Raw genomic sequence first — 13,449 nt, 5'->3', positions numbered from 1 at the left:
CCCTGTCAGTCCATCAGTCCTGTGTTTGCATAAAATCCCCTTCTCAGCTGGCATCCCCACTCCATCCCTTCCTGCTAACTGAATAAGGAGCATGTAGATGTTTCCTGAATGGGCTTTCTTAAGGCACTAATTTGATACACACAGGGCATCTTATTGTAATGCATGTTCCTGAGGTAAGGTAATTGAAGCTGACTCTGCATGGGTGAGTGGAGGCAACTGCTGGCAAAGATCACAGGAAGAACAGATGAAAATTTATTGTTCCAATAAATTCAAGTATGTTGTGTCTCTTTATGCTCCCCAACTTCTACCTGTGCTGTGTTTTGAAGGTGGTTGCACTCCTCCTCTCCTCCTCACTTTTTTATTTTTTTTTTCATTTCATCTTGTGAATCTGTTCTGCACTTTTTTCATTTTTTAGCTTTCTTTTTCTTTGCTGGTTTCTTCTCCTCTGCCCCGTGTTCTCCTGCTTCCTGAAAAGCTGCATGCTGTAATGTGTCAGGCAGAGGCCCTGAGGCTGGCCATACCTCTCTACACTGGTATCCAAGGGTATACTAGCTGATTCCCTGATAATTCTTTGTGCCAAATGGCAGCAAGAAGGGAAGAGGGAGAAAAGAATAGCATCACTGGAAGAAACCAGGTCTGAGGCTCAGGTGGGCGTGCAGGCAAACGGGGCCCTTTTAATAAGAAATTTCCAAAAGGTCCCAGATAGTTTGTCATCAGGAATATTCTCCTTGATCACACACCCCTGTGCTCTCATTTGGTGCTGGGAGTCAGGAAATAGTGGCAGCATTGAGCCTTTCTACTTATTTACAGCATTTCCTTTTGCTTGCTAGGGGAGCAGAAAGGGTTGTCTAAAGGGCTTGTGTTTTATCTGAGTAAGTTCGATTTGCTGAGTAGAGGCAATTGCTGTTCCTATACCTTGCGAAACACATGGTGGGGAAAAGGTGACTTCTGGAGCCCAGAGATTGGGGTGTTTCCTCACACATCTAGAAAGCCTGGATTGACAGGACTGCCGACAGCAACCCACCAGTAAGGTGCCAGTAAACAGACTAGGAAGCATCTGCCCTGCACTTCAATAGAGTAAACTTGACATTTCACCCCTGACTGTTTCTTTTTTAGCTGCTTAAAGTTTGGTACTTACAGGAATGTTTCAGCCACTAAATTGATGGGATTCAGCTCACAAAATGTTTCATCTCTAGTGACTGTCATGAGAGGTCTCCACACTTCATGAGGGAGCTCAGTGTTGCCTCCACTTTCAACAGTTGGAGGCTGGGATGTGGTGGGATGGAGTCTTCACAGGAATTTCCAGCAGCACTGCAGGAAAGGTGGGACCAAAACTGGTGGCTCCAGCAGTCCAGTCCAGACCTCATTTCCATCTCCATATCTCCATTGAAACTCTAGATACAAACCTGAATCTGGACTAAGTGTGTGCTGTGATCACTGTGTGCTAGGTGCAGCACAGCAGGGGAAACATCCTCCAAAACACAGCCCTTCTTAAGCACCTGATTTGGGCATTAACTTGGTCTAATAATTGAGCAGCATTTGAACCACAGGTGCAGTGTGTGCATAGTGGTACCTCCATTTTTCCAGCTGGCCGCCGAGGGTAATTTTTACTTTTGGTTTTCGTTGGTGAACTCGGACAGGATGTTCGAGCTGAGGACAGGAGCAGTGAGTGCTCCCTCTGCTGTCTGTGGTCTTTCAGGTTCCCGGCTAATCTGGTCCCTGCTCAGATTAAATATTTTGCCAGGCTGGAGATGACACGGGAAGCTGTTTGGTCTACAGATGGCTCTATAAAGAACCCATCAAATATATTTACTGCTGTTTATATGCAAGGCCCAGTGTGACTCACAGCCTGTGCGTGACTGTGAATTCAGGTTGGGACTGTTATACCCCAATGAGAAGGGATGGACATGTCAGTTCTGTATTCAGTTGAGGATGGACTGGACTGGGGGACACTCATGCAAGTGGTCTTTCCTGAGGAGGTGACACCTGTGATGTGTCATTCTGCGTGAGGCAAGAGGAAATAAAATCCTGTTCAATTTTGGGTAGAAATCTCAGGTGTGTAAAGCAGCTTCTTCTGCGGACTTCTCTGGTGGTTTAGTTCAGGGAGGTTTCTCCACTCTTAAAGGAGAGAACGATGGAGACTCAGACTCAGGACACATGACTTGACTCAGCATCAAGACTAAAGCCCTTAGGAAGGTGCCAAGAAGTCAAGGGGGAATGGGGCAACCACAAAGGATTTTTAAAAGCAACTTAAGACCAAAAAGTTCCTATAAATGACTCTGAATGTTGGGTTTATTGAGCTTATTAACCCTGGTCCCTATTTGTTTGGTTGTAGATAGAAAACATTCTGGCTAGTTGAACTGGACGGTGCCTTGCCAGACTGCAGCAGCAAGTTGGGTGGCAGCTCTTCCCTTTGCCTTGGACTTGTGTGGCTTCTCACTTCATGTTTATGAGGCCTCTTTTTTCTTTTGGAGGGTCTTCCCCTTTGCTTGCTTTGTGGTTGTTTTTTTTTTCCGCTCAGCATTCTCTATTTGCAAACCACATTCTGGAATTGTGCTCAGGAAGACATTTCTGTGTTTCTCGGCTGTAACATAATTGATCCTTTGTTATGGTATTTCATTTGGTTCAGGTGCCCCTGAAGGATGAGTGACTGGTCAGAAGCAACAAGGTTTTCTGGCTGTGATTGTTCACTGGCCTGGCAAGTAATAAAAGTGCTATTTTTCTTCACCTTGTTTAAATTGCAAACATGTCCCTGCATGCACAAGACGTGGAGGTTCAATAAACCCAAATGGCTCATTGTTAAGCAAAGTAAGTCATCCTGAGAGGCTGGGCATTAGATGGTTTTTTACATGTAAGAAAGGAAATTACCTTAAATATCTTTGTTGTTGCTGTTATGTTCGGCTCTTGCTTTGTTAGCAGCTGTACACATTAAACAAGCTAAAATAAAATATAGCCTAAAAAAGATGAGATATAGAAATAAGACAAAGGAATAACAGAAACAAGCACCAATTTGATCGTGTATCTGAGTTCATCCAGACCATATGGAAGCTGTGAATTGTAAGCAGGCAGCTGAGAGACAAAATGGTAGTAATTTTAGAAGTTTTGTTCAAGTTTATGAAAGTAAGTGAGAACATACTTATAGGCCAAGTACATGTGGATGAGGGAAGCTGAATCACTGGCAAATCAGAGGCAGGAAGAAAGAGGCAGATGCAGAGGTCTGAACTGGGAAGGGTTATTGCCTGGGATATTAATATTTTGCCTAATGCATAAGGAGATCGAAAGGTGAAGAAGGGCCACAGGCATATTAGTTATTTGCAAATTGCACTATGTCTTCCCTCCCTCTGCCCAATTTCAGCCATTGTGTGGAGCAGACAGCAATACATGTGCATGCTGCATCCATCCATCTTCATAATAGCTGGGTTAAATTGCACAATCTTTAGGAACAGCATTTACAGGCAGCTTTTATTGCTGCTCCCAGCCTCTGTCCAGTAATCTATGGCTCCAGGGGCAGGGGACATTTTGAAACTGCGGTGAGACAGAAGGTATTTGTATACTGCTGCTTCTCTCACCTTTATATTCTATTATTCTGTTAAATCTCTGCTTTGTAAGTAAGCATTCCTCTAGGACTGGTAATTCAAGATCCTGTAATTCAACATGACTAGAGCATGATTCTTTGTACCTGTAGGAAGTGAGGAATCTTTCCACTGAGATTTTGCTTATAATCCTGGGGAGAGCTTCCACTCTGAAAACTACAGCTTTGTATATGCAGAGCTTCCCAGTGGTTTGGTTTCTGAAAGATCTTGCTTGCAGTGGAAAATTGCATTATGCTAGAAGGAAGCTTTGAACACCTGCAATAGTTAACATGAAATTAGGCACAGAAAGTGACCAGAGAAGCACAGACCAGCAGATGTGACAGTCAGTGTATCATTTTTTCATACACTGAACGCAAGGTCCAAGCGAATCTCTGAAGTGTTGCAATTCCTCAGGACCAGAGCCTACCTGGATGTTGTTTTGCAATGCTGAGCAGCCCTTCAGTGTAATTGCTCCTTCCCTCACAAAGCCTAAACCTCTGGATGTATGGTGCCAAAAGCAATCCAGCAAGAAAGGGCATGAGAAATGGTACCCCTGTGGATTAGAAGAGATACTAGATATGGTCTGAGTTACAGCACATGTTAAGAGGCTCTCCAGCATCCCCCAACTGCCCCATCCCTCAGTAGCAGTTCCACTGTTGGGAACTGCTGCTCACAGGGATGGCTCCTCAGCCAAAATATCTCTCAGAGCTCCTCTGCCATCATCTAAATGGTGACCCATCAGCCACTTGCAGTAGGAACTACTGATAATAGCCTCTACCATTTTGCCCTAATATCAATTTATTAATTACCTTTCTGTGTTTTAGGTGCATGTTGGTTAATTTTCACCTGCCACTGCCCACCTCTCTGGGGAGAACATACAACCCGTGTGTTACAGGATCATAAAAACTCTGTTGCTGAAGGGGATGCAACAGTAATTGAGATGAACACTGTCTCCTCCTGGGACAATTATGAATTTTGGTGCCTCTCGAAGGAGATGTGTGGACCCTACTCACACATCTTCACCTCCACTTGAAGTGCCTGCTAATGCTCTGTGGAGTCGGGGTGAGGAGTGTGGATGTGTAGGTGAGCAGGTATGTGCTCTTCACTGCTCTTTCTGATTAACACAGGAGGAGGCTGTGCTAGAGGGGCTTCCGAGCAGCAGCCTGGCTTGATGGAGGCTTTTAAAAAATATCTAATTTTATTCAGTTCCTGGAACTGAGCTGATGCTGCTGACTGTCATTATGCTGGGGCCAGGAGGAACTGAACTGAGTGTCAACATATTTGTGAGTGACACACTTGTGACTGCTTCCTGTTGTGGAACAGGGGATGTAAAGGGTCAGTAAGCAGATAGCAAAAATCTCCAGGCATGCAAATAAAGGGGGGGCATGCGTTTTTCCAAAAACATTTATTTTTGGTATGTAAAAAGAAGGGTTCTTTGTTCAGGGTATTTCTCACCCAGAGTTGCATCCTGGAGAAAAGCAAGAGTTAGTGCTCTTGTTGTTGCTAGTGATTAAGAACTCCCACAGGAGATCCTGTGTTATCTTTGATGCAGGCTCATTCCTGTGTGCTGGCTGCCTCCATCCCCAACAGTGGGGCTTTCTCTGCCTCTCTTCTCCCATTTCCTTCTACCCCTACCAACTTGAAACAGCATCTTTTGAATAATCTTCGTTGACACAAGTTGTCTTAGTTGTAGATGCTGCAGGGGTTGGGAAGGCTCCTCAAGCAAAGAAAGTTCAGTCCTTGGGGTCATGGAAACCAGCCAGGAATTTCTGCTCTCCCATTCCCAGGGGCATGAGGAGCCCACAGAGGAAAACCAAAGGTGACCATTTCCTCAGTTTAAATGTCATTGACCTGAATTGCAGATGTTTTCCAAGACTTTTTAAGATCAAGAGAGCAATTCTGGAAATATGACTGGTATCTTGATGGAGGATCATTTCAAATTACAGAGTCCTATAAAACAACAGAGGAAATTTTTATTTGAAAAGACGAAAGCACCATCACTGTCTTTTTCAAGTCTTCAGAGATATTTTTTATCACACCTGATACATGTGTGCAGCTTATTCACTGATGGAGCTGGATACTAAATGGCTAGATGTTATTTCTTGAAAGTATGAACACAGAATATCATGATAAGCTAAAATGTTAGCTATGTGCTATAGGATCACTGAGGATAGTGTGTTACACAGAAGGAGAAAGGAGGTGACAGTGGGACTAAAGCTGCCTTTTTTCTGTAAGGGTGATATCTTAACAGCTCTCATGGGAGGAAGGACATGTTCAACCTAATAGGATAATGGAATAATATGTTGAACATATCAGCTTTGACACAGACCATCTGGTGGCTGTAGACACAAATAACCTAAGGAAAACAAATGTGAAATGTTTCAGGAAATGGCTATATGCATGAAGCACAGTGGGGGAGCAGGAGGGTGCCTGTGTGTAGAAGGAAAGAGATAAAAGCCCCTCTCTTTGGCTGTGGGAAGAGTGTCTCACTCGTTCCTGGAAAGGACTACATTCCATCCTTAATGATATTTGGGCTATAAATTTAGTACTGTCATCTCCTCTGGACCCACAGAACTCTGCACTGTGAGGTTGGACCAAAGGTCTCATATGGAGTCTAGCTGGTAAACAGAAAAATCCCCAAAGCCAAACAAAGAGCCTTCCTAGAGTTACTGCTGGAAATTTGCTCAGAAGTTGTTGGTATGGTAACTATTGCTCAGCAGGGAAATTATCTCCACCAGCAGGTCATCCACAATCTCTTCCCTTCCTTCTTTCTACTTTGTGTTTCTAACACATCCTGTCTTCTCATCTCTGTCCCACTGGTTTCAATTCCAGCGACTTGCGCATCGCTCAAGTCAAGTTACGCGTTGTGTCTCGAGGCACCACGTGACTCTGTTTTGTGCGTACAACCCGACTGGCCACGTTTCAGTGTGTTGTGTGACCACCGTAATGTGATGACCCAGAGTCATCACTCTGGGTTCCCTCTGCTGTGGCTGGGAACATGTCACCAATGACAGTATCAGTGATGTAAACTGCTAACAAGCCTTTAAAAGATGCTGAAAATACCCAAGATGTTGAAGAAGCAAATCAGTCCTTGCAGATCCCCTCTTGCCTTGGTGCACAGGTGCTGTCTCTCATTTGGAAGTTTTCAGTTTGTGCCATTACAAGTCTGCAGAAATTCATATGGGCTCAGGAAGGACAGTAGGATGTGTTACACTCTTCAAAAGTACACCTTCCTTCTTCCTCATGTGCCAGCAGCACGTCAGCAGCAAGTATCACTTTCCTGTGCAGGAATGGCTTTGATAAAAGGTATACTAATAAGATATACTCCATTGATGAGTTATTTCTGGCACAGACAGAGCTGGAAGGAAGTCAGCATTAAACACAGATGCTCTTCAGCCTGGGAAGGTCTGAGAACCCTTTAAACACTTCGCTTAGAAATGGCTCTTTTCCTTTTATCTAGGAGATTTTTCCTTTCCTGTTAAGTTAATTACACTTCTGTTTTATCTTCCTCATGCCCTTTTGCCAGAATCGAGGCTATTCATGAAGACACTAGTTCAATAACCATCACTTAGAGTGTCAAGATGATGTTACGACTGTTTGTTTGCCAAGTGCAGCTGCAGCCGCCTGCCCAATTTCACATGTTGCTGTGAGCCAGAGATATTGGCCTTTACTACACAAATGTGCTGTTGAGGCCTCACAGCATCTCTTCCATGAGTTGTCCTTAAAAGATGGCAAGCTTTGCTGTCTTCCAACTTCTCTGAAAAAAGGGCTTGTTTACAATGAACAACTGATTTGGGTTGCAGTGGAGTCTGCAGTTCAAGTGAGATACTACTTCTGGTTAGCACCCTGTATTCTCAGTAATGTCACAGATATTCTCACCGTGGAATAAGAATATTCACAATATCAGAATAAATTCTAGAGCAGATCAGGTTATTCTCAAGCAGAAGTTTCCAGGCTGGATGTCAGTGTAAGTCCGTGTGTATAAAACCTCTAAAATCCTGAGAGATTGTTCCCAGGTGTTGAAGGATTGAAGCCCCTTTGCCACTTGTTAACACAAAATTGTGCTCCCACATCATGGTGCAGCAGGTGGATCCCACAGATGCTCCCTTTTTTTCTTCCCTTTCCTGCCACCGAAATCACTCTGCAGGTCTAGTTCCTTCTGGTTAGTGGGAGCTGTGAGTTGAATGGCTTTGGTGAGAAACTGAGGAAGTACCTTAATATGGAGAATGTCCTGTCTTTGGGCCACCCTGTGCAATCTGCACTGGAAGTCCTTTTATACAGGGCCTGTGTGAAAGATCTAGCAATTTTCCCCTAATAATTCTAGTGGTGGGAAGGATCTCATCCTCTGTGAGAGAGAGCCTTATTGTAATTTCTTCAATCTCAGCTTGAATGCCTTCCCAGAAAAGCAAGGTGTTGGCTGTTAGTGGATGTTGCTGTTCCTTTTGTGCTGTCAAGTGTAAAACTAAAGATTAATGTAGTACTTTATTGACTGCTGGGTGCAGGTTTTGACCTCCCTGAAAAATATTCAGTGCCTATCCTAAAAGTTACCCATTAGGGTCCAGTTCAATGGGCAAGCTATGGAAACAAACTTCTTCAAGGTTCTTGCTGAGTTGCTTTGAATACCACCAAACCCTAAACCACTGAGAGCCAGGGCAGTGTATTGAATCATTTAATACCACTTTGCCACTGGTCAAGCTGTTAACCAAAGCTCTCACCTAGAAAATAATGGGTCCTGGGGCCATCTAATAAGCTCGCCTGCAACAGTTTGCAGTTCTTTGCATGAAATACTTTTTAAATTACTTTTTTCCCCTTAAGGGCAATGTAAGGCTCCTGTATTCTGCATTTGGTTTTAACTTGGATGGCTCTGAGGCAGCTGTTTGGGATTACATTACAATCAGATCCTTTATACAGGGTTAAATGACTGAAAATTGTCCTTTTCAGAATTTCAAACAAGCTCCCATTCCTTTCAATATGATATCCCTATCAAATGCTTTTCCAAAGTTCATACAATTCACATAGCACTTCCACTCAGAGGGGAACTCCTTGAGGATTTTGAAGTTAGCCCTGTAATAAATTCAAATCCATCTTTCTCAAAATCAGATTACTCAATTCCAAATTAGATGTTTGCTAATTCCATTCTCTAACAATATTCTTGACAGGAATCTGCCAGTATAGAAATGTCATGTTCCAGATTCTTCCTCATCTCTCCAGCTCTTACACTTTGAAATACCTAATTTCTGCAAGGATTGAAACAAAAGATCTTTCTCCTCCCATGAGGAGAGGGACATCTTCCTCTTCCCAGATTATAACTAAAATTCATTCATTTTGGTATAGACTACTACCCACTTTGATGAAGGATTAGAACACTATTTATAGTAGGTGCTTAAAGACCGGGCTTCCTGAACCCGTGGAAAACAAATGCGCCAGATTTCATTCTTTTGTTCTTTTAATAAACTGTCTGTAGATTCTTCCCCTCCCCTCCTTTCCTGCTGGTTTACTTGCATTCTTATATGTTCAGTGTTTTTCTCTTCTGTCTTTGTTCCAGTTTATCAGCAGTTTACACACAGTTGTTTCCCAGACTCCATGATTTCAACAGCAAAAATAACAATGACCTTTTGAGCCCATGAGCAATCTTGTTGGTGGTAATTTAGCAGAAAGTTACAGTAATGAACAAGAACTCTGCTCTTAAATGTTAGATCACTAAATGTGTTTTATGAGTGTTTATTACTTCTTTAATGCACTTCCTGTGCACCAGGGAGATAGCCATATTCCAGGGAAAGATGAAGTCTTTAATTGGCAAAGTAGCGAATTTGTGAATCTCTTCTGCTTTAAAGATACATTTTCAGGTATGATTCGGTCAAAGCAATCAAGGAAAATGTTTCTTGCTAGAAAGACAACAGCACTAACAACAGAAGGGATCTTCCAAAGATACATTAATTCTGAAAACTGTAAGCTGGGCTTTTCCTGTGGGAGGGAGGGGAGAGTGGCTGAAAACTTAGATTTCACTGCCCAGATTTGGGGCTGCCTGGGGACTTTGGCTGCCATTGGTCCCAGGCATGCCTGAGAGCAGACAAAATGTATTGTCAACAATAAACTTCCTCAGTTTTCAGCCACTTCCCCTCACCCAGTCTTCAGAACGGCAGGAAGCCAAACGCAGAGGACGCAAAGCCAAGTAGATGAGGTTTATAATTTGTCTCTCCTGATCTCTAGGTGATTGTAACTATGACTTTTGCAGAGTTCACAGGTGAGACAGGTAATCTAAATGCTGGTTGGAATTTTCCATCCATATAAAAAGCCTCAATTTCACTTCAGCTTAAGTTTACATACAGACCCATTTCTAAAACTGATAACAGTGCTTGTAAGGATTTAAGTAGAATTAGGAAGAGAGCTTTGTCTGTAAAGGCAAAAACCCTAAACCCCAAAAACCCCACCAAAGTTAAGCATTATTAGCAAGAGGTCATGGTACAAAGGAGTGACTTTAAAACAGAGAACCTTGGTTTTCCTGCATCGCAGAACCCTTAAACCAAAGCAGGACAGACAGCTTCTTTTAGCTGTGTATTAAGGAGCCTGAATTTAGTGTTTTATCCTCCCTCTATATTTTAGACCTTCTCCTCTCCTACACTTCTATTATGCTAATTCCCCTTCACTGCCTGTCTCTTACACTTGAAATGTTTTGAATCAGGTGTGTTTCAAGATAATCGTTTTATATTTCCACATGAAGCAAGGGAATTTGTGTTTGAGGTGAAGCAATGTAAAGACCTGACTGGAGTACAATTCAGTACTTTACTTTGTGGCCACTGGAAAAGGACATTGTAGAAGATAATTGTAGAAGATGATTGTAAAGGGTGTTGCAGCATCTAAAAAGCAAGCTTAGACAGAGCAGCAATATCATGTGCCCTTGCAGGACACATCTGTGTCCACCCAAATCCCTTGATAGGTGTTCATGACCAGCAGCATGACATTGGGGGTATCTGAGGCAGCTGCTGGATTAGGGACATGAGATATTAATTTATTTAGCTGCTCTGGGTAACTCTGTGTGACCCATGTCAAGGACTGACAGGAGAAGAAGGTGTCAGAAACATGATTCACATGATGATAGTAGCAGGGTTTGTAAGAAGCTGGGTGTTTCAGAGGGAGTATACACACCTACTACTGCCTTAGGAAGGACAGACAGAAATGCTGCCTCTAATCCTGCCTAGAAGCACTGATCTGTGATGCTGTTCAGCCTTTCCTCCTATCTTGGGCTACAGTGGAAAGACTTTGTTTGTTTGTTTAAATCTTTTCTTGGGTCTTTCCCAATTTTAGCCTGAACTCCAGATATTTGGCTCTTAAATTCATTCTCCAGGGTGCTTCTGATTAATGCCAGGGTGCTATTGTGGGTTTTTACAGGAACTCTTGGGAACAGTCTTGCAACACAGAGTTGTGGACCAGTATTACCAAAGCCGTTTTAGCTCTGCCATGGTGTCTGTGCAACGCAGGGTTTCAGCAAAGAAGCGCACGAGAACCGTTTCTGTACAGATTGCACTGTGTGGTCCTGACTTTTACACCCAACTTTATGGACCACCCTGACTGAGGGCAATAGAGATGAAAAGCATGTGCACTTCAGAACTGTTTTGTAGGAATTTTCCCTCGTTTTGAAGAGCTTTTGTTCCATAAAATACTTATTTTCCTCTAAATCAGTTATTACAGTTTGGGTTCATACCAAAAGATTCAGCTGTTTCCCAAAACAATTACTTGGTCCAGGTAATGCAGAACGGGGAAGAAGTTTAAATACAGAGGTTTGAAGAAGTAAGAATCAGAATTGGGATCTGGATTCAAGCATCCTACTTAACAGATAATTGCAATGACTGAGGTGGAACATTCAGACTTAAATGCAAGCCCTCTAATATGCTTTGTCTGGGATATGGAAGGCATCTTCCTTTATTAGGTTACTTTCCTGCTCAACATTAACATTTCGTGCTTTGAAGGTTTATTGTGTTGGCTGGAGTTATACCTTTATATACACGCAGTCCCTATGGAATAGCCTGATCTCCTTTCATCATTATTAGTAATTTTAGGCTTGTCATTTCCTATTCATACAGTCTGGACCTCACTGTGTTGTTGCAGGATGGTTGATATGGTGCACAGGAAATGTTCTGTTTTCTCAGGTCTCCACTGTTCCTAAGTATTCTTTTCAGGGGCTTCAGTTTTATTGCCATGAAGTCCATTTCCTACATGTAGTACAATTTACTAAATTACAAATAAACAAGGCACCAATAGAGAAGTCAGTGAAAGTTCACACTAAGAATAGAACTTGAAAAGTTCAGTTATGTGACCTTCTTCAGGAGCTGGATACAAAATAGACCTGCTGTTTTTCCCTTTAATTTGCAGTCCAGGCAGAAAAGAACTTGAACAGTTCCCAGAGAAATCCAGGCCCTTCTGTTTGTTTCTATGAATCCTCCAGAAATGCTTTATCTGTTGACATCCTGAGTATGCTGATATGGAAATGAACTTACTTGGCCTCCTCATTTCCCCCCTGTATTGTCAGCTGATTTTTGTACTGATCTCCCTCCCTGCAATGTTTAAAGATCTGCCAGGCATGAACAGAGCAAAATGTTACTGATAGGTACCTTTAAAATTGGCCATTAAAGCAAATTAGGTTCATCAGATGAAAAATCTGATGTATGTATCAGTCACTGCTTATAATTGCCCTTCAGAAATATGTTTGGGAAAGAAAAGTAATTTCACTGAAACTTTTTCAGTTAAAAAGGGTGAATTAGAGAGAAAGAATCAGGTATCTCCAAATGCCTTGATGAAACCAGACTACCCCTGGACATCTTCTGTCCAAAGTTAAATATTAGACACTCTCTCCCTGACATTCTTTTTTTCTTTAGTCTAAAAGGCTTAATATTTAACTCAAAATACCTAACAACTGCAAATGCTAAGTGCTGAAAGTTGTTACATCCTCAAGCAGATACATAAAGCAGTGCTTAAGCTCAGTGGGATATATTTAGAGATGTGTAGCCATCCCTGGACTTCGTGTTCCACTCCAATGAGAAACCCAGTTGCTATGTTGTGAACTTCTGTGTGTTTTGAAGCAGAAGGCACAGCCAGTGGTTCAGTGGAAATAACTGGTTTAAACAGGGTGTCTGCCTGGTACCTGCAGAAGGAAATGTAGAAGAAGTGCATCTTTTATTTGATCACTTCTATTTTGTCCCAGATCAAGGTCTTAATAGGTTCAATCCTTTGTGTGACATTAACTCTGGTTTTGGGATGGATTTCCAATTATAATGGGCCTCAAAATCCATGTTAAAGTCAAAGTTATTTATTACTGGCTCCTATTCTGAGTTTTACTGCAACTTAAATGGACACACACATATCCATGAGAACCACTGCCATTTTATGACCTATTTCCAAGCCTTTTGTTGGAAAGGTATCATTAGAAAAAGCTCCTAAAGATGTTCTGCTTTTAGATGAGTTCTATCTGAAGACCAGGACCCTGGACATTCCATTGGCTGGACCGATGCTGAAACCAGGGCTGGTGATCTGGGTGATCTGTCTTTTACCCTTCATTTTCCCATTCCTTTCCTTCCTTCTTTTTCTTTCTCTCTTCTCCTTCTCTCTTTTTTTTTTTCCCCCTTCCCCCTCTTTTCTCTCTCTTCCCTCCTTTTCTCTCTTTCTTTCTATTCTGTGCTCATATAGAAGGTCAGGGACCAACATAATCGATTTCCAGGCCAAGTGACTTTTTGCGGGCTCTCCAACTTTTGTGGTTCCTTTCGACCACGAGCATTTACGAATCCTGGGCGCTCCCTTCCCCTTTGTGGCCGCACTCGCTCCAGGAGCGGCGAGAGTCCGGGAATAGCGCAGCTCTGCCCTGAGGGCACCGCGGGCACCCGAC

Source organism: Corvus kubaryi, unplaced genomic scaffold (genome assembly GCF_017639235.1).
Source record: "Corvus kubaryi isolate FWS band 111438036 unplaced genomic scaffold, C.kubaryi_AGA036_p1.0 split3-37173, whole genome shotgun sequence".
Lineage (NCBI taxonomy): Eukaryota > Metazoa > Chordata > Aves > Passeriformes > Corvidae > Corvus > Corvus kubaryi.
This window is presented reverse-complemented; position numbering follows the sequence as displayed.